Source organism: Anopheles arabiensis, chromosome 2 (assembly GCF_016920715.1).
Source record: "Anopheles arabiensis isolate DONGOLA chromosome 2, AaraD3, whole genome shotgun sequence".
NCBI classification, from domain to species: Eukaryota; Metazoa; Arthropoda; class Insecta; order Diptera; family Culicidae; genus Anopheles; species Anopheles arabiensis.
Window position 1 is genome coordinate 85,103,847 of NC_053517.1, and position 21,665 is coordinate 85,125,511.

Consider the following 21,665-nt stretch of genomic DNA (forward strand, 5'->3'; position numbering starts at 1 on the left):
CCCCCCAAAAAAACAACCCAACAAAAACTTCCCATTTTGACGCTCGTTATTGGGTACAATAAGCTGGAGAATAGCTTTTCACAGACACATACAAAAAAAATCGCCAGCTCTCGGCATGCGCTACCTGCACCGAGCGGGAAACCCTCGTCAAAAACGGCCCTCTCGCAATCATAAGAAGCAAGAACTATCTGATTTTTACGACGTTGTTTACACACGCATCAGTGGCGCGACAGCCGAAAAGTTGGCCGGGGGACCTCCGGTCGGTTCAACCAGATAACGTTCAACATTTTATGAGCAACCCGGGCACCCGGGGGTCGAAACAGACCGAAATAAATGTCATCCCCCTGGCGTAACGTCATTAGGCCGTGAAAATGACATCGGTCAAGTTGGGCGTTGGAAAATGATTGCTCAGGCGGCCCCAAGATCCGATACGAGCGACCGAGTGGATATGATGGAAGCATCCATCACGTGTGTAAGTCCTTCACAATTCTTGTGAAAGATACATTCAATGGAGACGACGGCGGTAAGCACACGGACAACAAGGCGGCAACGATTGCTGTTCGATAACAGGATACAGGGGGCCCTGTGAGCTCTGCTGTCCAATGTCTGCTCCAAACGTGAAGTTTTGCAGCTATTAGGCCCTCGAAAGGAGGAAGTGAAAAGAAGTGCGTGATTGAGTGGAACCGAAAAACTAAAAACTTTCGCCAAACAAAAACGTGGACGTGGAAAACTTTAATGGTCAAACTTTTCCGGGGCCGGATGTCCTTCCACAGGGACACACAAATGGACTCTTGAACGTCCAAACGGAGGTATGAGAGCGTGGTGTGGTCGTCCGGCCCACTCGGACTATTATAAGTCTGGGCGGTTTTATGCTAAAACGATGCCTCAATAAAACAAAGCATGATAGATGGGCCAAACAAAAGACGGAACATAATAAAAGTATGAAAGTAGTAAAAACTTTCTCCTCGTGCAAGTTTATACGTTGGATTGGGTGGCGAGGAGCCTTGCTTGAAGAAGTTTCCCTCTTCCAAGAACGAATGTGGCATGTGTCTTGGGCAGACAGTTCAATGGAATCATCCGGTGCCATTCCGGAATGTCTGGCATCGGTGCCAGCAAATGCCGCTACCACTGCGGGTTAGGCGGCAGCATACCGAAGGGAAAAACCGCAACCATCGTAGAGCAGGGGTTTAGTTGAGAAGTTTGCAATCCTCTGAAAGGGGCTAGGGTACGCAATGACGGAATGTTAACTGGCGCCGTAAATTAACCACAATCAACCGTCTCCGGGGGTCTCGGGGAAAGATGGTTCTCGATCGGGCTGTACGATCGGTTCCATACCAGACACAAACAAACCGCACCACAGCACACACACACACGTATCGGTAGCGGTCGGTAGTAGCGACTGAAAGGACGCAGCCCGGCATCGTGTGTCAGCTTAGCGCGAAGCCACCGTAACCACACTACGCCAAACGGAACGAAACTCGAGGTGCTGTTCGGCGGTATTATTACGACAACTCTAAGCAGTGGCTGAAGCAACATTATGGATTCAACATCTTGTTTCAAGCGCGGTGGAGGCGTGCGCGGTTGGAGAAGGCTTCTCTTCTCTCTTGTGGATCCACTCCTCACACCCCGGCCAATCAATGCAAAATGTCAACAATATTGTTGTTACGTGCTAATTAATATTGATTACCGGCCGCAATGGTGGCCGAACACTGAGAGTACTCACGCACGGGAAGGGGGTGGTTTTGAGTTACCACTCCGTCTCGGAAGCTGCTTCTGTGCAAAAGCAATCCCCAACCAATCATCTGAACGCAGGCAGCCATGAGAAGATGACTCGAGTGTGTGTGTGTGTGTGTGTGTGTGTGCGGAATGATAATAATTACAAAATTAACTACGACACACCTCGGACCAATGCACTTCTCCGCAGGGAATATAAATCATATACATATACCCTAAAGCAGCGGATGCAGTGCACCTTTTGTTAGGAACGATCCTTCTGCAATCTGCATCTTAGCAACAACTCTTCATAGAAGTAATGTGTGCTTTAATGGTCACGCAAGTGCTTTAATGATAACACAAACTAATCGAATAATGAAACTAACAGTAACTGCAACAATCAGTGGCTCTTTTGGCTTCCTCTCGTTTGTTCAGCCATAAGCAAGGACGAAGTTATAATTTAATTGACGTCCACAAGAGGGAAAGACAGAGATCTCACCATTTCTTGCCGGAAGTTTCCTTTGTTGACATTTTAAAGTTTGGACAACGGCGCGTGGCTTTAGTTTGGTTTAATTGGAAAATTGTTTCTCCATTCATTACAGCTTATAATTTCGCTGCCACTGTCACTAGCAGATCTCGACGCGGTCTCGACTTTGTGTGGGACTACAATGAGGCAAGATGGATTATCTCTCTGAGCCGTTCTACGTACGTACAAAGCCCCTCAAACCCGAGAGGAGTCACACCGAGTGAAATGGTAAATTACATTGCCATTAAAAGAGCGTATTTAATTTCGAACTGAACAAGAATGCCATGCTTCTCCTCCTCCTCCTCCTCATCCTTCTTTGGGATGATTCCAGGGAGAGCAAACCAAATGTGAAACCAGCAACCGAAGTACGGGTGGACTCTGGGCTGAAATTTATGATGCAAATTGAAAATCGCTTCATAACAAGTGGGATCATAATTAGAGAAAATGTTGCACTGCTCGCACCATACACACACACACACAAACAGATAAATCCCAAACACACAACCGACCGGAAAATGGTACCATTTGTGCATGTGTGTGTTTGTGCTGTGCGTCCTTAACGAATAAAGCACCGCAAAAGCATGAGCGCAAAAAACCGACCGGCTTTCCCACATGTTCCCACAGCTGCACACACACAAGCACACACCACACATAATCCGCAAGTGATATTCAATTTAATTATTCACACCTTGATGACATGAGCCATACACATACACACACACATACACCCGACCCGCCAGGAAACTGTCCGACCAGTTGCGAGAGGCGAACCGAGATGGTGCCGGGTGGCGAAAGCACGAGATGGGACCAGATTGATGGTTATGGGATTTGAGAAACCCATGCGATGGATGATGCGAGGGAAAATAAGCAAAAGGTTACCGTTTATGATGATTTAACCGTAAATGGCACATACATGTGCGGGGCAATATTTTATCGCCTGTTTGAATAGGCATTGTTGTGCCGGTTTGGAAATCAACGCATATGTCGAATGGAATGGTAGCATTGTGCATAATAGAGACATTAACATGTTGGACAGTTCATACTTAATTGAAAATAAATAATATTGGATCATTTTGTGTTTCTTAAGAAAATCAAGGATCTTAATATGAGATCAACCAGCTCCTTTAAGCGATGGAAGTGAGTTGAGAGTGTCCAGCTCAATGGATTGTAATGACAAAATCGCCTCAACTCGCTCATTCGAACGAAAGTAGCTCATCGTCGGTCTCCAAACTACGGCCCGTGGGCCGTATGCGGCCCTCAAGAGCTTTTAATGCGGCCCACGATGACTTTGCCAGAGTTAATATAAATATTACGTTATTATGACTTTTTCAAATAGAATTGTATTTTTTACTATTCTTAGACAAAAATCAAGCTTTGGTTACTCGAAGCTGTACTAGTAACGTTAGTATTTTATTATCAAAACGAGATTTAAACGTTCAATCATCATTTAAAGGTAGCGTCAAATGGCCCTCAACATAGTTATTTTCGAACCAATGCGGCCCGCGAGCTGAAAAGTTTGGAGGCCCCTGGCTTAGATCGCGATCATCATATATTCTAGGCAGTGGCGGATTTAGGGTGTTGGGGGCCCTAAGCGTTAAAAGGAGTGGAGGCCCCCCGGTTGGTGTCGAGCGGGGGGGGGGTGCTTATTGTTGCATTAGGTTTTGAATCAAACACACTTCAATGGTTTGCTGGCGGAGGGGGGGTGGGTGTGCTCAGAATCCCTGTACTGGGCCCCTATAGTTTATGAGTCCCTTCATCCATGGGGCCCCTAACTAGCACAGAAGCTCTTGCTGAGACCACTGTACACATTGTTCTATATGCTGGACTTCCTTACACGGGGCCCCTACATTGACGGGGCCCCCCGCGGCCGCTCAGTCCGCGCACCGTTAAATCCGCCACTGATTCTAGGATGATATTTATCAAATGTATCATACATTTTTTAATACTTTCTTAGAATTGCATTAATTATGTTTGTAATTATTCATAACTTATCAACAAAAGCACCACAACAGGTTTTTGCAGATGCAAAAACGCTAAAAATGAAGTTATCAGCACTTCCTGTACACGGAAAACTAAACCATGTCCACGAACAATATCCCCTTTCGGGTCATATTATGCACATTGCTTTACTAACCCTCCCACACTGCCCAGCACTAAATCACTTACCGAAGCGAATCACAACGAACTAACCACATCCCAAACATGCACAAAAACTCCTCCAATCGTGTGCAACAAACAACAAACAGACAAACGCACAAAATAAGTCGCGGGCCATGTGCTGCCACACACCGCGGGTAACACATTGTTGGAGCTGCACATCGTCACACCAACGGGAGAAATCGTGACAACAACGGCACCAACCGGAGGTAAATGGCAGCTGCTCAGTAAAATGAGCACGTCTGTCCCCGCAAGAATCCCCATGCTTTGCTGCGTGCGTGTGGCAGGGCAGCTGGCGCCCAAATATATGTTTCTCCGCGAGCACGGCGTGGTCGTGGACCATTTCATTTGCAAAATCGAACCCATTTCCCGCGCACGCACGTCCGTGACGGGGGGGAAAAGCGTGGACAATTCACTCACCCAGAACAAGGCGGGGATGGTGCCTCCCTGGTCCAACGAATCTAATTTGACGCTTCGATAAAATCGTTCTCTCTCTCTCGGTGAAGAGCAGCAACCTGAACAGTGCAATTGTCCTGAATATCCCACGCAAACCAAACAAAACGCAAGCTGGCGCGGTGGAGATTTTTCGATGCGTTTGTCGCTCCCTTCAACGAGCTTTTGTCGTTCCCGTGGCCTCACGTAACACTTCCGGTGGCAGGGCATATGTGTGCCTTTTGCCGATCACCCAAAACACATCCTTTCGTTAGTCGTTACGGATCATTGATTAACAGACCGAGCTTGCTGTAAATGGAGGACACACATAAAGGGTGACATCGAGCGTGTACGTGGACGGTCGGACGGAAAACTGTGCGTGCCTGTGTGTGTGTGGCAGTAATTCCACGCTCCACGTGTGACCGGAGCCATAGGAATAAAGCAATTGAGCAGAGGCAGTGGCAGTAGAAAACGCTTTGAGCTTGTTTGTTCACTCCCAAGTGGGCACATTAGCATGCAATTGATTGCGATTGGAACTGGGACAATGGGTGGATAAAGATGGGAGACATTTAAGGACGTGCTGAGCTAACGGAAAACGTTTGCAGTGGATACGATTTTCGACGAAAGAGTTTCCGATCCTTAAAATTACATTTACTGTAGGAAAGGATAGCCGGTCTCGTAGTACAATCGTCAACTCGTACGACTTAACAACATTCCCGTCATGGGTTCGATCCCCAAATAGACCGTGCCGCCATACGTAGGATTGACTATCCTGCTATGGGGGGAAATCAATTAGTCACTGAAAGCCAAAGCCCACAAGTGGTACCGGCAGGCCTTGACCGATAACGGTTGTTGAGCCAAAGAAGAAGAAGAAGTAGGAAAGGATAAAATGCATGAATAAAATAATCCCTTGTATTCCTTCAAACCTTGTTAAAATCCTTTCAACCTGCCCTAACTGCTTTCGTAACCATTTATTCCAAAACCCCCGTTTAACTGCCCTCACAAATCTCACCGCTTGTGTCTTTATTGTAATAAATATATTAAACTTTATCCGCCTCCTTCCGTCCCCTCCTTGCTGAGACCACAAAAACCAAAACTATAAACAATTTCATCTTGCAAAATCAATTTATCACCCCACAGCAACACGCAACACAAACCTTCCCAGAACAGTGCGCCTGAATGTATGCTACGCCCGAGAAGGGATTTTCCAAGACATTCATAAATGTCAAACCTACGACCGCCGCCCCCTCTCTCGCTCTCTCTCTCTCTCTCTCTCTCTCTCTCTCTCTCTCTCTCTCTCTCTCTCTCTCTCTCTCTATCTGGAAGACAGGAGGTGGTTTTAAGGCTTTCTACTGCCGCTCCGGCACATGCTACCCTCTGCACAATGCACTGTAACGCTTAAGCACTCACACACACTCTGAGGAAGGAAGAAAAGGCGTAGACAGTTTTCCCGTTTCACCCTCAGCCTCGGAGAGCAAGTCGAGCGCACAATTATACAAAGGGAAAACTCATATTTATCAAAATCGTAAACAGAAACCATCTGCCGAGTAAAGGATGTTGGATGCGTTTTGGAGCTCGGAATCGAGGGAAAGGCGACCGAAGCAGGTGAGCACGTGTGCGGAACGATTGCCGACCGGGTGTGTCATAACAATGTACCGACAAGGGGGGAGGAGCGTGTCTATGGAGTACCAAAATCCTATCTCGATTGTTGTACACGGTCGGGCACATTCTTCGATGACAATGTTGGCAGCCCTCGCCGCCATCGGTTGCTGCCTCGCAATCCACCCGCCCTGGGCAGCATAAATTCCACGCTTGATATTGCTTGTGAAATATTGCTGTAAATTAAGCAATTTTATGAGAATGTGTTCATCGCCTTCCCTTGGGCCGGGTATAGGAAAAACCCCAAGCAACAGAAAAGACGCAACAAGAGCAACAAGGGCATCGCTTGTTCGAACCTCTTGTGATATCATGAATTTTGAATGCCGCCATATCGTGCCATCGCGCAGAGTCTTTTGTTTCTGCTCCATTTTCCTGAGCAATCTTAACCGAGCAGTGTAATATTCAAACACCATCGTTCGGTGTTAAGATAATACAGATTTCTTGTGGGTTTTTTCGTTTCTTTTTTGTTGGCCCGCAAGCAGCACCTTCTATCGGGCATAAAAACAAACGATTGGTCGACCGCTGTCGATAACGATATCGTACACAGGGTGGCTGTCGACAAGGGATGATACGGCCACAAACACACACACAGTGTCGGCACCCTGTCGGAACGAGCGCAAGGACACTAAAAGGACACACGATTTGTGGTAAGCCTGCGTGGCGGTCTCCATTCCTTTTGCGGTGCTTCTTTCCCAACTCGACAATGGCAATGGTGCCACTTACCCTGCCCGTGCTCGCCCTCCTTCCACCCCATTGTTCGGCGTCACGCGTGTGTGTCAATTTAGGCGTCCAAACTTTCGGAAAACGATTCCGGAAGCGATTCCGAGCGTCAAAACGCCGGCAACGTAATGCCGGCAGTGGAGCATCAGCATTTTATCCTCTCATTGGCACCAAAATCACGTTCCGTTACCGATCGGGCGGTACTGTGTGCTGTTGCGAAACCAGTCCCCCTCAGGTCTTCACCCCACCACCTGCTGCGTCTTGAAGAAAGGAACCTGAAGTTTCCTTTTGCCTTTTTGCAACGGCAACTTGGTGCTCCACTTGAATGCCACTTCTTAAATGCCATTGCCACCGAGAAGAACTACACTACAACACATTCAAGTGTTTTTGGGTTGTTTCGGGAAACGGGAATATTTTAGTGCTCACCACCCAGCACCACACCGTCGCTTGTGCTCTCTCCCTGCCGCTCTGCTGAGGAGTGTGGTTTTGCTAATAGGTAAAGTTTTGCCCCAGTCCCTTCCCGCGCGCGTAAAACAGTGAAATAATCGATAAGTGTTCGTGCAAAAGTGGGTGCTCGCAAAGCGATGCTGCACTGCAACGCGCGGGAAACTAATTAGAAAATTGGATACTCGTTTTTGGGGGTGTACGGAAAGGGAAGGGTGCGCATTTGCGGTGCCAATTGAGTCACGGCACGGGCACACTATTCGGCCGGAAGGTTAACATCGGAAATGTCAATGTGCGGTTACTTTCTTGTCAAGGTAGAAGGAGTGAGAATTGAGTAGTAAAACGTTTAGCGGTGTGGGTACGAGACAAGAATTTTGGAGGTAGCTGTTGCATCTTGAATTACAGAGGATTTCGGTTGATTTAATACAGTTCATTTGGATCCTCTGTGGCATGAAGTGATACATTCAAACCAAGTTTTTGTTACGACAGAATATGATATCACTTTACAAAGAGTTCAGAAATTATGTCATCTATTCGATCAAAACCGCTGAGGAACTCTGTAATGCGATTGATCGTTCGTTTTTGCTAAAAAGTGACCTTAAAAGCGAATTGTACCTAGGTTCTGTTTGATAAAGGTAGCTTAAGTTTCATCATTTGATGTGTATATTAATTTATACATCATGTGTTTCTAAAATTCGAATTTACGAGTATGACACTAATTTACGAAATTCAGAAATTGAGTCCTAGAATTCAATCAAAATTTAGTTTCATTTTTGGTAGGTTTCTCGTTATTTTGATCAATCTTTGAATGAATCAGGTGATTGAATGTATGTACATTATACATTCCAGTCGTTTTTCTGGATTGCCGAACGACCCTACAACATCCCCGTCATGGGTTCAAGCCCCGAATTGACCATTCCCCCATACGTAGGACTGGCTATCCTATTATGGGTAAATTAATTAGTTACTGAAAGCCAAGTCGCTTTGGCCTTGGTTCAGGCAGGCCTTGACCGACAACAGTTTTAGTGTAAAAGAAGAAGAAGAAAAAGAAGAAGATACAGTGCAGTCGTTCTTACATTTTTGTTCAATAATCTATGGGTAACAACACGCAAGAACCTGCCTGACAATGCTGAATTACTTAAGATCAATCATCTCTTACACTCTCTATAATATACACTTTCCAGGATATTAATAAATTTTAAATTAGTAAGTTTGTCTAATGATGAGTGCTAAGCCAGTTATTTAGTTGTGAAACGATCAAACATCTTGAATATTTGGGTTGTTAGCCTTGTAAACTTAGCCAGATTTTGCACCTCAATTCTTAAGGAATTCAAACTTAACAATTTTTGCATGTTATAACTCTTATGAATCACGAGAGAATCATCACACTTTTTCCAAAAATTGATGCTGCACAAACTAGTATTTAGGATCTCTTAGTTAAAATGTTCAAAACTTGCTAACAACTTCATTCAACATAATTTGCACAAATTAAGACCCTCGGGTGTGCGAGCAGGAAGTAAGTGTTATGAAGTGTGTCTCTCGCTCTCTGTATGTGTATGTGAGTGTCTACACATTTTTCTTTGCCCCTCCCTGCTCATCTCATCACCCAACTTAACGCCACGTCATCGCGCCCTGTCGTTTGCAGGCTGGCAAGGTTTCACTTTCAGTTTTTCTTCGCGGCTGCCACACATTCCCGGTTTGGGCGCTGTTTTTCCAGCTTTTAAAATAAGCTTCCCAGGGCTTTTGCTTTCCCGTTCCAACCAAGTTCCCTATGGGAAGGATAAGTGGAGTAGCATGAAAGGGATGCAGAAAGTGGTGGGTTTATCTGAAGCTAGGAAATGTACACCCGTACTACTGCCGCATGACAGAGGCTGGATGGCTGACACTGACAGTAGCCAGCGCCAATGTGTCACGCCAAGGTGGGGGTTTGTGTGTGCCGACGGTTGAATAACGAATCATAATTGCTGGGTCGCACCGGTTTGTGCTGAAATCGTAACACCGATGCCGATGACGTTGACGAACGGTCTTGGCTACGTTAGCAACCGCAGCAAACCCAGCACGGCGCGCTAATGAGTCCTCAGAGGACGAATTAAATTTTGACGCATTGCATGAAGAAGCCGAAACCACGCCATCGCCATCGCCAGCAAATTGCTACCGAAGGGAATTATGAATTTCCCGATACAGTTCCACAGCGACGATGACTGTGCACTAAAATAAGTCATAACTTTGCAAAACTAAAGCGCTTCAAAAAATGGGTTTCGCCTTTTCCAACGATGGAAGGCGACGAACGCAACACTCCCTTATAGCGCTCGTCATTATCATAATCATCATGCCAACGTCAAACGTCATTATGAGCTTGGCTAGATACATTTTGCCGTCACCAGGTACGGGCACATGGTGGTCGTCATGGGGGTGGTAAGGTGCTAATCTGCATACGATTTCAATAAAAGTTTATGTCGGTACTTATCCTCATCCAACACACAGACACAGAGACACACACGCAAAGCCCTCACAAATGGTTATCTTCATCATTTAGTTTATTAAATAAAATACGCCCCTAAAACGTGTCCCACCGGACCGGGTGGCTGGGAATGTGTATGTGTAAGGACCACCCTTCCCCCTTGTGGTACCATCACCTCCTCCTTGGGGGGTGGGAAAATGGCACGTTAAAAACGAGATACCGTTTTGCACCGTCGTTCGTGCCGTGCATAATAAACCCTCTAAAACGACCACATCAAAGCGGAAAATTAACCGTCAAACCGCCGTCCAGAGGACTGAGGTTTAGTTGCAAACTAATTTTCACCATCAACATCAAAACATCCCCATTATCATCATCAGCAACATCATCGTCATTGGAAAACGCAGTGCCGAGCACACGCACATGTGCAGATGGAGAAAAAGCGTCCAAAAACTGTTTGCCCCAGAGTTTGATGGCAGCAGCTTTCCAGCTAAAAGCTTAGTTTGTTTGTTTGACCTTGACGGGAAGAGAGAGAGAGAGGGAGGATTTGCATCAATCTGACTGGATGACGATCTACAGAACGGGTAAGAATTGCTAGAATCTGGCCCCGCACTTTTCCTTTGCTTGTCATAAGCTACTCTTGTTTGGATTTAATCCACCCAATAGAAACAATTTCATGCAACGAGCGCATTAGTTTTGGGAATAACCGTCTAACCGTTAAGTCTCAAAATGAGCTTGGTTTTGGACTAAACGATCAACTTCTTGTTTGTCGTGCAATTGGTGTCCCTAGGAATTAGTTGCAGTCGATTATGTTCGAGCGATTAAATGCCTTCACAATCGTAGCGGAGAAGAATATTTCCTTTCAAAGTACATAAAATGAGCTTGAGGGAGCGTTTTAAATATCGAAGTGGAACGTGTTAATGGCAGATTAAAACACAGACTACAACCAATTCACCACCGGCTTTTCAAGGACATTAGTATTTGCTGAACAAAAGCTTAAGCAACAAATCCATTTTTTCCCCTCTTTCATTTTGCACTCCAATAAAGAACATCACTTTAACTAATGAGCAAAAAAAGCCCATCATTCGTCTCATGGTTTTGAGATTAAAATGTACTTCCTTCGTGACGTGGCCACAAAATGAAACCGAGCTCGGGACGGAAATGACAAATTGTTACGCGTCGTGCTACACAGAGCCGTACCCTCATATTAAGCGGAAGGCCATCACCGTTTTGCTTCGAAAAGCTTTACCCGCCAACCGTAAAGCACAATATGCGAGGAAGGTAGATACCACCATAAATCAATCGAGTGTATCTTGCGACCCTCCTTGACCTAGAGCTTACGTCTCTTACCATCCAGCTAACGAAAACGATATGAAAATGGATTCTGTAGCGCTGCCTAAACCACAGAAAAAGATCTCAAAGAAGTGCCCAATTGCTTCAAAAGCTACTAAAAGAAGAAGAAAAAAATGGCAAAATAAACCACAAATCCCTTTCAACAGAAAATACCGTTTTGGATGGTTTTAGGTCTTGAAGAGGTAAGCTTTCGGCGATATGGTGTTGGTACACCGTCACACGTTGACCTTAGCCCGCCGGTGTCTACCAACACAGAGCACGGCGGACGCTTTTCGCACCTCATTGCCCCACCGTGTTACGATGAGTCACAAGCGCAATCAACCAAGAGTTTGCACACACAAAATAAAGGTTTCTTTTTTGCTGTAACTACTTCTGTTTAGCTCTCGTTTTCCGCCTCTCGCGTATCGATCTGTTTCGCTAATGCAACCCGCATCCATTTTTCGTTACCGGAGCGACTCGACACACGATGACCCCGGGGCCACATCGAGAGCTGATTGAGTGGCACCCGTCCGACTCGGCCAAAGAGCCTTGACGCTGATTAGCTTTGGCCCTGTGTATCCGTCCGACCGTCTAATAATTACACTGGCACACTGGAAGGCACCCGAGGGGGCTAACTTCTCATCCTGACCTTCCGAATGATCCATCGATTTAACGCACTGCTTGCTTGTTAAGTTCGCTTTATTTTTTGTGCTATCGCAAAACATTATTCGCACCATCAATCGGAGTCACGAATTCGATCACGCAACCACCACCAGCTTCAGTTTGCGGAATTGATTTAGATTAAGAATTAAATAAGCAATACCGAGAACGGGGAGGGTTCGAGAGATATAGCATAAATCCAAACACACACACACACACACACAAACTTAGGAAACAACAGAACACAGTTCCATTCGGTAAAGGGGTAGGGACGGTTCCATTTGAATACCCAAATCGAGTTTGAAGTTAACGAGCTGCCGGGTCTTTGCAGAGCAAGCATATACATTGGGTCGGTGGCGTACGTTTTTGGTGCTGTCACATTAAAATAAACATTCCTTACCAGAGTAAACAGCCTGCAATCCTGAAACCCTATTCTAGGAAACACTTTCGATCTAACAGTACACTAACTGGCAGGCACAAGCTTCTCCGAACGAGCACAGCTCCTACTTTCCTTTTTTGTAGGCTTTTTTTATTTGTATATACGGTGTGCCACTACCCAAACAAGCCCGTGCTCCCACGCGTAGCGTTGTGCGTTAGTTGGCAGGGTAAAAACAAACCGATAAAACTGATCAAACTATTTTGTGGTTTTTGCGCCCGAGAGCAGCTTGAGGGCTGAAGAGTTTTGTTTATTGATAACATCAAAGCGTTTTTTGCAGGATGGCAAGCCGATAGAAGGGATATGTGGTACAGAACAGAAACAAGGTTTGATGACACTCTGTCCCCCAACGGTTGGGAGTTTCGGGAGCAAGTTTGTCTATTGGATTGAATCGAACTTGGTACATCCACAAAAAAAACGGATCAAATAAACACTTCCGGGATGCAGCATCTCGCTAGCTGAAGGTAGAAGCCGGATTATAGTCCCCAAAAATTAATTAATTTTGTGGCAAACCGAGAGGGAAGCCGATTTGTGGCACGGAATTTGTGTTCGGACACGGAAGTTACCTTCCTGCATGTGTGTTCGCTACAAATCGATCACGGTGAGGATGAACTTCAAATGAATTACTCAATTTCCCATCCTCGCACACACAATGCAAAGGCTTTAATTCCGTAAAGCTGCACCCTTCACCAGCGATTATCTCCGATTGAAGCTGGTCGGTGCATCGAAATCGATCAGCACTTAACAGAGAGGAAGGGATCGGTCATTTTCAATCGCCAACTCACACAACTGGCTCGAGATGCAAAACAAAACAGCATTCGCATCACAGCGCTAATTGAAATCGCAAACAGCAAACCGGAGCACACACACATCGATGACAATAGGGGAGGGCCAAACCCTCATACCAATGGGGTTGTTTTTAAAACGGCAACTCTGTACGATTCCGATTGAAAAATAAAAACAACAACACAAAGCTCACCTTATTGCCACGTGGTCGTGTGCACGGAAGCGGGGACCGCTTTGGAAGTTGAACGCGCTCAATGATCTCATGCAATCAAAGCCAAGCTGCTGCCTGCTTGAGGACATTTGCATGTGTGTCGCACCGACCTAATGTAACTCATTCATAGTAACAGAAAACAAAGCAAAGCAACCAACGAGAAACACATCGAGTAGATCTTACGTGAGCTGTTGTGATGTTTTGCGCAAAACGCTAGCAAGTGCGCGCGCATTTAACCAGAAGCGCACGTGTGAACTCCATCGTTTGAGCATTAGCGCGAACTCCGCCGAACACACTCGGCCGCACAACAAAAAACCTTGAAACGCGTTCACACCGTACCCTGGTGCGTAGTAGCTGTTTGTGTCCCTTTTTGTAAAGCTTTATGGAATTACACACACAGGCACCATCTCTGGACGGTGGCCCCACGCAATCGATTGCGACCTTCACCTCGAGAATGCCAGAGATTGAACAGTGCACACACACACACCGTATGCACGTGCCCGCAGTTCAATTTTGATTGCTGATGGAAGGGAAGCTTTTTATGGTCAGCATAAATGTGTGTCATTGTTCCTGCATTGGACCTGCGTCCCTGACGACACGAACGGACCAAACCAAACTTGGAAGTGGCCAGCATTGTCGCTCATTGCTGCTACGTGGACATACTAATGAGCCTGGCTGTACACTTTACTGTGACAACATACCAGCAGGCACTAGAGACGCGCGCACTCCATCGTCTAAACTTGCCAAGATGTCGATCGTGCACCTAAATTATCTCCACCAAATAGTAGCATCCACAATCTCAGCATCTCCACTTTAACAGATATTTGTTTTGCTCTCGGTCTGGTAGATGTACTGGGATCATAAAATGTACTCCTCTCCCCGCCCTTCCCTTCTTTACAACTCTCCCAGGCCCAAAGACAAAAGCATCGGAATCCGGTTCGAAGGACCAAACTTCGTTTTCGTGAGGATTTGCTTGATTAGAACGCCGGGCGCGCCTAACTGCCATTTGTCTCGCAGCATCCAGATTGTGCCGATACGGGTCCCCCCCCTTACATTCCATTCCATTGGACGCAACCTAATTGACTCATTTCGTATCGTCTCACGGCGAAAGCCTTAAAGCCTCGTTCAGATGGTTTCCTGCCCGCCTGTCTCCACGACCGGAAATGAGATGTAAAAGATGGACGCACCCACCGCGTGCCAGAGCTGCTGCGAGGAAGATGGCAGATTGTTACGTCCGAACGAGGCCAAATCCTGCCCAAACACACACACAAAGCGCGTACCTTTGGAATGTCCTTGTAGCACTGCCAGCTCGTTCAGCAAGATGGTTTTCAAAAAAGGATCTAGTCACCGGCAGACTCCGACTACCTTTTTCCAGGCGACCTGAAAACGACGACTTATTGATTTTGGTACACGTAGGGAGAAGGATGGCGCGCTGCGATTCCGATAACGGTATTATTTACGTGACTGATTTTTCCAATACATCGGCCTGTCCGTCCGTCTCTGTGTGTCGGATTCGGTGAATTCACTTCAGTTGTCAGTTTTGGACAACCGGTCCTGCACGGGGAAGGGCCACCGCCTCCTTCAGAGAAAGGATGTATATTGATGAGATTCTAACGAGACACGCTTCATTTCCGTCATTGCGGGAGGGTGAATGGGGTGCGTTTTCCAAACCATCCCTTCCGGAGTAGGAGATGGGGGATATCCACCCTCTGTTCGGCCCGGCTCTGGGTGTCGAAAATTGGACTATTCAATTTCTTGTTACTTGTTGTGCCGTGGGATCTCGTCACGAGATTGTGGCCCCATGGTTGTCAGCGATTGGTGTCGTGTACCTCAGAGAAATGGAGACGTAAAGAAGCAGGGATTCCAATACACGACACAAATCATAGTACATTGAATGAATAATTTAAAAGATGAAAGGGAAGTATCTTTTGCAAGCATGAACAGCATGGAAGCACGTGGAGCCGTAATTGACCCCAGTCCCTATAACGACGTGCGTCGACAGTGCGATGTGTTTCAGTCTGCTTGGGGTCCCATCAGCTTCCGATCACACATTATGCAGGTTGACACAAAGTTGGATGAAATATTCAAACATTCGATCCTAAATACAGACAGCGGGTAAGACAGGGAGCAGGTGAGCATTGATTTGCTTATGAAAAACATCAAACGACTCCCCCACATACGCACATACACTCAAGTCTACTGGAGACACTCTTTCCCCCAAAAACGCATCGGAAGTAAGGACGCAACAGAAATCTAGCAAACGGGCTCTAACAGCTGCTTTCTTACTTCACTGAGAAAGATTTCTTCACATAATTCATCCCAGCAAACCATGATTTTACTTTAATCACCTTCCGGATGACAGGCTTCAGAGTAAGCTGACTGGGTGCCACATCTTGCCAGTAGTAGTCAAATACCATCCAAACAAATCCAATATCAACATTGGCCGAGGACTCGCTGCTTTTATCGATCTTTTTGATACTTCCGTGCGCTCGGTAATGAACTATCGTCTACCGTGTCATGGTGCAGCATCCGTGAGACACCGAGGACCTGGGAAGAAGCACCACCCAGGAACCGTTCTGATGTTTACATTTCGTCGCCCAAGCTCCGGCATAAATCAAAGGGCTCTGCATACGAGTAACTACTAGCAGCTGCCAGGCCTCTGATTGGATTCCTCCACTGCTACGGTGAATGGTAGAACTTCCTTATTTTTTCAACACCCCACTTCCAGGCTCCGCAGCTACATAAATAAACGTGCTGGGCAACGAACGTGCGACAAAATAAATATTAACAGTTCATCTTCGCCATCAGCGCATTTCCACCCGGAAGCGAACCGGGATGGAACCGATTTCCGGCACCGATCGGTTACTGGCAGCTGCTGGCTTTTCGGTCCTTTCTTCGCATTTCTCAACAAGCGCCAGCCGAACGAGTTTATGTTCGGTAGAATAAACGAACGGAAGATGCGCCAAGACCATCAAATCCAAGCTATTCCCAATCTGATTTGACGTATTCGGTAACACCTCAACCGAGCGATGCTTACAAACGCCCTTCACTTGCCATTCCTTGCATCGATGCGAGAAGAATCAAGATTTCGTCTTGATCCAATTGCAGGCAATGATGTGATCTTGTTCGAATATTCAATTCAGGACGCAACGTCCATGGGCACATGGTTCTTCCAGGTGCGTAATGTTGCTTCTAACGGGCGGACGGTTTGGTGAGTAGGCTTTACTATGAATTGACCCATCTCGCAAAAATAGGGAATAATTCAAGGCAGGTTCAACCTACAAAAAGGATATCCCTGCAGGGCTTCAGAAACCCAAATACACCTACAACAGCGCTCGCTGCCAGTTACCTCATCGGGTCGAGAAATTAAATTGCTAATTTTAGGTCCGAAAATGCCCTCCAGGGAGCAACAGAGCGAGATAATACCTAGCAAACCGGTACCAGCGATGATAAAGAAGCAGCCACTCCCGCCACAACCCACTTTCTTCCGGCCGTGGTCATGGTCGTTCGATGTGCAGGATATGGCACTGAAATGTTAAGAAAAACACACACAAACGTTCCGGCATTGCAGAGACAAAACGAAAGACCTTTAAATCTACCGCCATCGTCGTGAAGCCCCATCGCATCGAAATCGAAAGCAAAACTGCAAAGAAACGTCCCGAACGACCCGAAGAATCTAACAGACGCAAGCAAGAGGCAGAGGTGATGTAGAAGAGGCGTACGGGCAGAAGGCAGCAAAGGCAAAGGTAATCAAATTGTACGACAAGCTTTCGCTTGTTTTCCCATTTCGGCAAATCAACATTTGGGGGCGGCCGGCCCACCTTTTCTGCCAGTGTTTGGCCCCTTCTTTGCGCCGGGAGAAAGTGAACGTTGCCTCCCCGGGACAAGAATATGAAATAAGTCTACCATAAGCGTATGCAAATTTATTTATCCGTCTTCGCTTTCTTCGGTTCAAGAAGTCGGCACCACGGTTTCTTCAACGCGGTGGGCCTTTGGGGGAACGGGTTCCCTTGCTTCCTTCCCTTCTGTTCTTCCTTCTGCTCCATATTGAACCGAAAATCGAACCGCAAACTCGCGGAACGGTTGCCCGCCCGAAAACCGGTCCCAAAAATGGCAAGGTCCGAGGCGTAGGCGGACGCAAAATATTCCGCGAGTTGTGCGAAAGAAGTGACAACATCGGTTCCTAATGATGCGATGGCTGGTGTGGTGCGCGGTATGGAGTTGAAGCCGATTACATTACTCAATTCGGTTAGATGAGTATTGGACGCTAATGAGAAGCTTTTTTAAATTTGGATTCCATTTTGAACGTTCATATTTATTAGGTTCTTCATGGAGTTAGTAGCTTTAGAGTTATTGATGCTTTTAAGTACAACTTTCTACCGTGTTTTTTTGTGTAACCTTCATTTGACACAAATGACCCTAAACAAGTGATAACAAGCACCATTTTAAACAGGGCAGCTAATGAAGCACCATCACTCATGTTCAAGGTTACCGCCGCACCGTCTAATTTACATGCAAATGAGACGGAACAGGTACACCCAACTGTAAACATCCACCGCTTGCAGCAAACAATGCGTACATTGTCATTCCCGTTTATCTACGGCCGCGCACAAAAAGTACGGGTTTTTTTACGTAAAACACTTTGACAGTAAAGCTGGCTGGAAGGGTGCGTCATCTACCTCAGCCGGAACAAAACCGGATCCGGATCCTTTCGCTCTGCCAACTCCAAGAGCAAAGGGACACAAACACAGACAGACAGACAAAAATAAGGTGTAAAAGCCCAGAAGTCATACTAAACCATAAACCCTGCTAGTGCACATAAATCGCGAAATCTCCATACCATACACGAATGGCTTGTTAGCATAACAAAGGTTTTGTCTCGTGCTCTCTGCCCTCCCTTTTTTGAGGTAATGCCAAAGAACAAGTAAAAGGGTAGACCACCACCGCACCGAACAGAGTCCTGTGTGCTAAGCTTCCGAATTCCAAAGGGTGCCATTATTTCAGGTGCGGATCTTAACCATACTATCTCACTCTCTCTCTCTCTCTCTCTCTCTCTCTCTCTCTCTCTCTCTCTCTCTCTGTTCCGTAAAGAGCTGTGTAAGCTGTGTTACACTGTCAGAGGAACGAGAAGAGTTTTTCAGAGCAAGAAAAAATCCACACACAGACACAAATTGGGCTCAAGCCGTTCGTTTGAGGCGAAGGAAAATAAATTACCCCACTGGAGCATGATAATTCTCCGTGCTCCCTTCGTTTGCACACAAAGATCGAATCATCAGAAAGTGGAGCGAGCGATTGCAAGGGCGGGGCAAATTTTCTTGAATACGATTAGAAAACTTGACAAGAGTCTTGAGTTTGCCCCTTTGCTCCCTCGTGGGTTATTGAGTTATGTTTTGATTTGTGAATAAATTACACATTTACATGTTCTTTCGCCGTAGCAAAAAGAACCCCGACTGAAAGCCAAAAGGAACCTGCCCTGCACGCGTGGAAAAAGCATACAGCCGAGCCCAATATGGAAATCGAATTCAATTAAAAGCGCTCCTGCATAATTCAGTTTCAAACATTGCTGCTGCCATCATCTTAGGGGCCGCGCCGCCGCCGTCAACAACCCACAAAAGAGTATTGGCTGACCTTACTCGCTTGGAGAAGACAAAAATGCCGCAGGCTACAACACTGTATGTACCGTACTCATCATAACTGTCCTTGCCAGCATGTCGCCCTATTGCCACCACCACCACCTCTTACTGACTGAAGCTAATTGACTCATCTTTCCCTTCGGAAGTGTGTTTTCATGCGCCAACAATCGCACCGGAGGGAAAGGAAGGAAGGAAGGAAGTCGAAAAATAAACACCGAAAAACGGAGCTCAAAAACCAGAAACATTAACAATCGCGCTAAAAGGAAGGCGTTGGGGTGTGGCGAATCATCAGCGCGGGCGCGCGAGCGGACAATTTTAGGCATTGCCGGTGTCGGTGCTGTTGTGAAGTCGTTTACGGATTGCCAGAGCTCGTTGCGCGGGCAATCGAAGGACAACGGTGCCGAGAGTGCAGAGGTCGGAATTGTGTGACATTAGGATAAGGAAGGGCGTGCTGCTAGGGGAGGTAGAAAGAAGGATGAGCAAATCGATCGACCACTCGGAGGTGAGAGCTTACGACCTTCGGGATGGGAAAGGGTTTCGGAACCGCTAACGGTGCAGGAAAAACATACACAAGCATTCAACCGCGGCGAGACCCTTTTTTGAAAATGTCGTTGTGTTTTTGTGTTGGGGATTTTTGTGTGGCTTTTCTCGATCCGCGTTGGTCTAAAAGGTAGCAGAGGGTCGATGCTGTTAAGGTCCCCACCTACTCCGACGTACAATCGGTTTGACATTGGTGAATGGTAAAAGGTGAACAAGGGCGAGTAACCAGAAGCTTTAAAACCCTTGAAAGGGAAGTATATTACACTGTTGACTCAAGAACGAGCCTTTAAACTGCTTTGCAGCAACAGTGTTTTAAAGCGCTTTAAAAGATCTCTAATACTGTTCAGAATACTTTTCCTCATACGAGTTGCTAATAAGCATATATAAGCGAATATTCAGTCAATGATCTGTTGTGTCTCCGTATTTTCTTCAGAAGTCCTAAGACTCTCTCAAATACAGCTTGTATGTAAGTATCCCTTTGCAAAACAAAGCCCTAAAACAATGTTTTCCTAATTTTAGATTCACCTCAAAACACCCACTGCCAGTCGTGTAGCCTCTGCTGTTTAACGCTCACCGACGCTACCTGTATCTGCAAACAATCCTTCTAGCAGATCGGAAAATGAAGCCATTGTCTGGGAGGTGGTTACGTGGGTGTGCATGAAGAGCCAATTCACAATCCGTATCACTTGCCGAACCGTCCCCGAAAGGCTAAAAACTAACTTCCACAAAGCCGGCTCCCCCTGTGCCAGCCACCCGGTTAACCTAATTAAACAAAACTTAATCCATAAAAGGTAGAAGGCAACCAACTGGCTTTGGGAAATGTTTTTATAGCTTTTTGGGAAACTTTTCACAGAAACCTTCTGTACGGATAGTGAAACGAGAAAGCTACACTACAAAAAAAGGTAGCAGTAGTTTGTGGAGTGGTGGAGGATGATTTGGCAAGAAAAACCTTCTCTTCGCTTCCGATCAGCAGTCGGCGAAGTTGCTGTGTTCGCTTAAGGGCAACCGGTGCTAGCAGGGAAGAAAAATTGGCCAGGAAATAGTTTACCCGATTACGCATTCATATTTTGCTTGCTGGCAGGGCATGAACACACGCACACACTGTCAACACCATGCGGACAAGGAACACCGAAGACAATTGAGCAGAATGGCACACGGCGTCGACTCACCCGGCCGGGTCAAAGTTGTGCCATATTTTGTCTTGAAAAACTTTCCCAAAACCCAAAACCCGGTGTGCAAACGTACGAACGGGCGCACTATACCACCAACACTACACATAATAGATTTCATTATTAAACATTTCTTCTTCCCGTGGTGCTTCGCGTTATGGGTCGCTGCATTTGGCGCACTCCACACTGTGTATTGTTGTGGCTTACCATCGGCCAACCGCCAGCACCAGAACGAACGAACCACAACCAGTCGATCAGTTTCCGGACGCTGCACTAACAAGAAGAGGTGTGCCCGCCAGATGGACACAAGAGTGTGATGCCACCACCACCATCGACAAACCGACGACACCCGCGGTATGGTTGAGCACACAATTCAAACAGCAAAAAAAGGCATATTTCACCTTCTTCCGAAAGGGAACGGTATGCGTCACTTTACAGCGGTTGCAACCCATGGCGGCGTGCTGAAATGTCACGCGAGTAGTAGCGTGTACCCGCCTGTGCGCGGTCGAGTGCTGCCGCCGTTCCTGGTTCGTTGCGCATCGTCGAGTTCGGGTCGGGGGTGAGCTAGTGAGGAGGCAGATACACTACTGCTGCATCATCGCCCACCTTTTTTCCGCTGTACGGTAATGAAGTCAAACTCGGATGGTCACCTCGGGGCAAGCGCCTAATCCAACCGGGGAACAACGAAGTCATCCTGAAAACGATCCACATGCTCGCGTTGCTTACCTGTAACAAGAGAGAGAGGGAGAAGGAAATAGGTGGATTTTAGCGAATGGAATCTAATCAGCT

The 21,665-nt window shown here is 46.5% G+C and overlaps 1 protein-coding gene and 1 long non-coding RNA gene across 10 annotated transcripts in view; one reads left to right on the forward strand and one right to left on the reverse strand.

Annotated features, from left to right (window-relative positions):
* The window catches only part of LOC120896578, a 136,055-nt gene that overhangs the window by 22,825 nt on the left and 91,565 nt on the right, over window positions 1–21,665 (reverse strand). The gene's annotated exons all lie outside the window — the stretch shown is intronic.
* LOC120897941 lies at window positions 15,926–19,191 on the forward strand. Its single transcript, XR_005738602.1, has 3 exons — window positions 15,926–16,745; window positions 16,802–17,280; window positions 18,970–19,191. It is a non-coding gene; the product is annotated as an uncharacterized LOC120897941 (long non-coding RNA).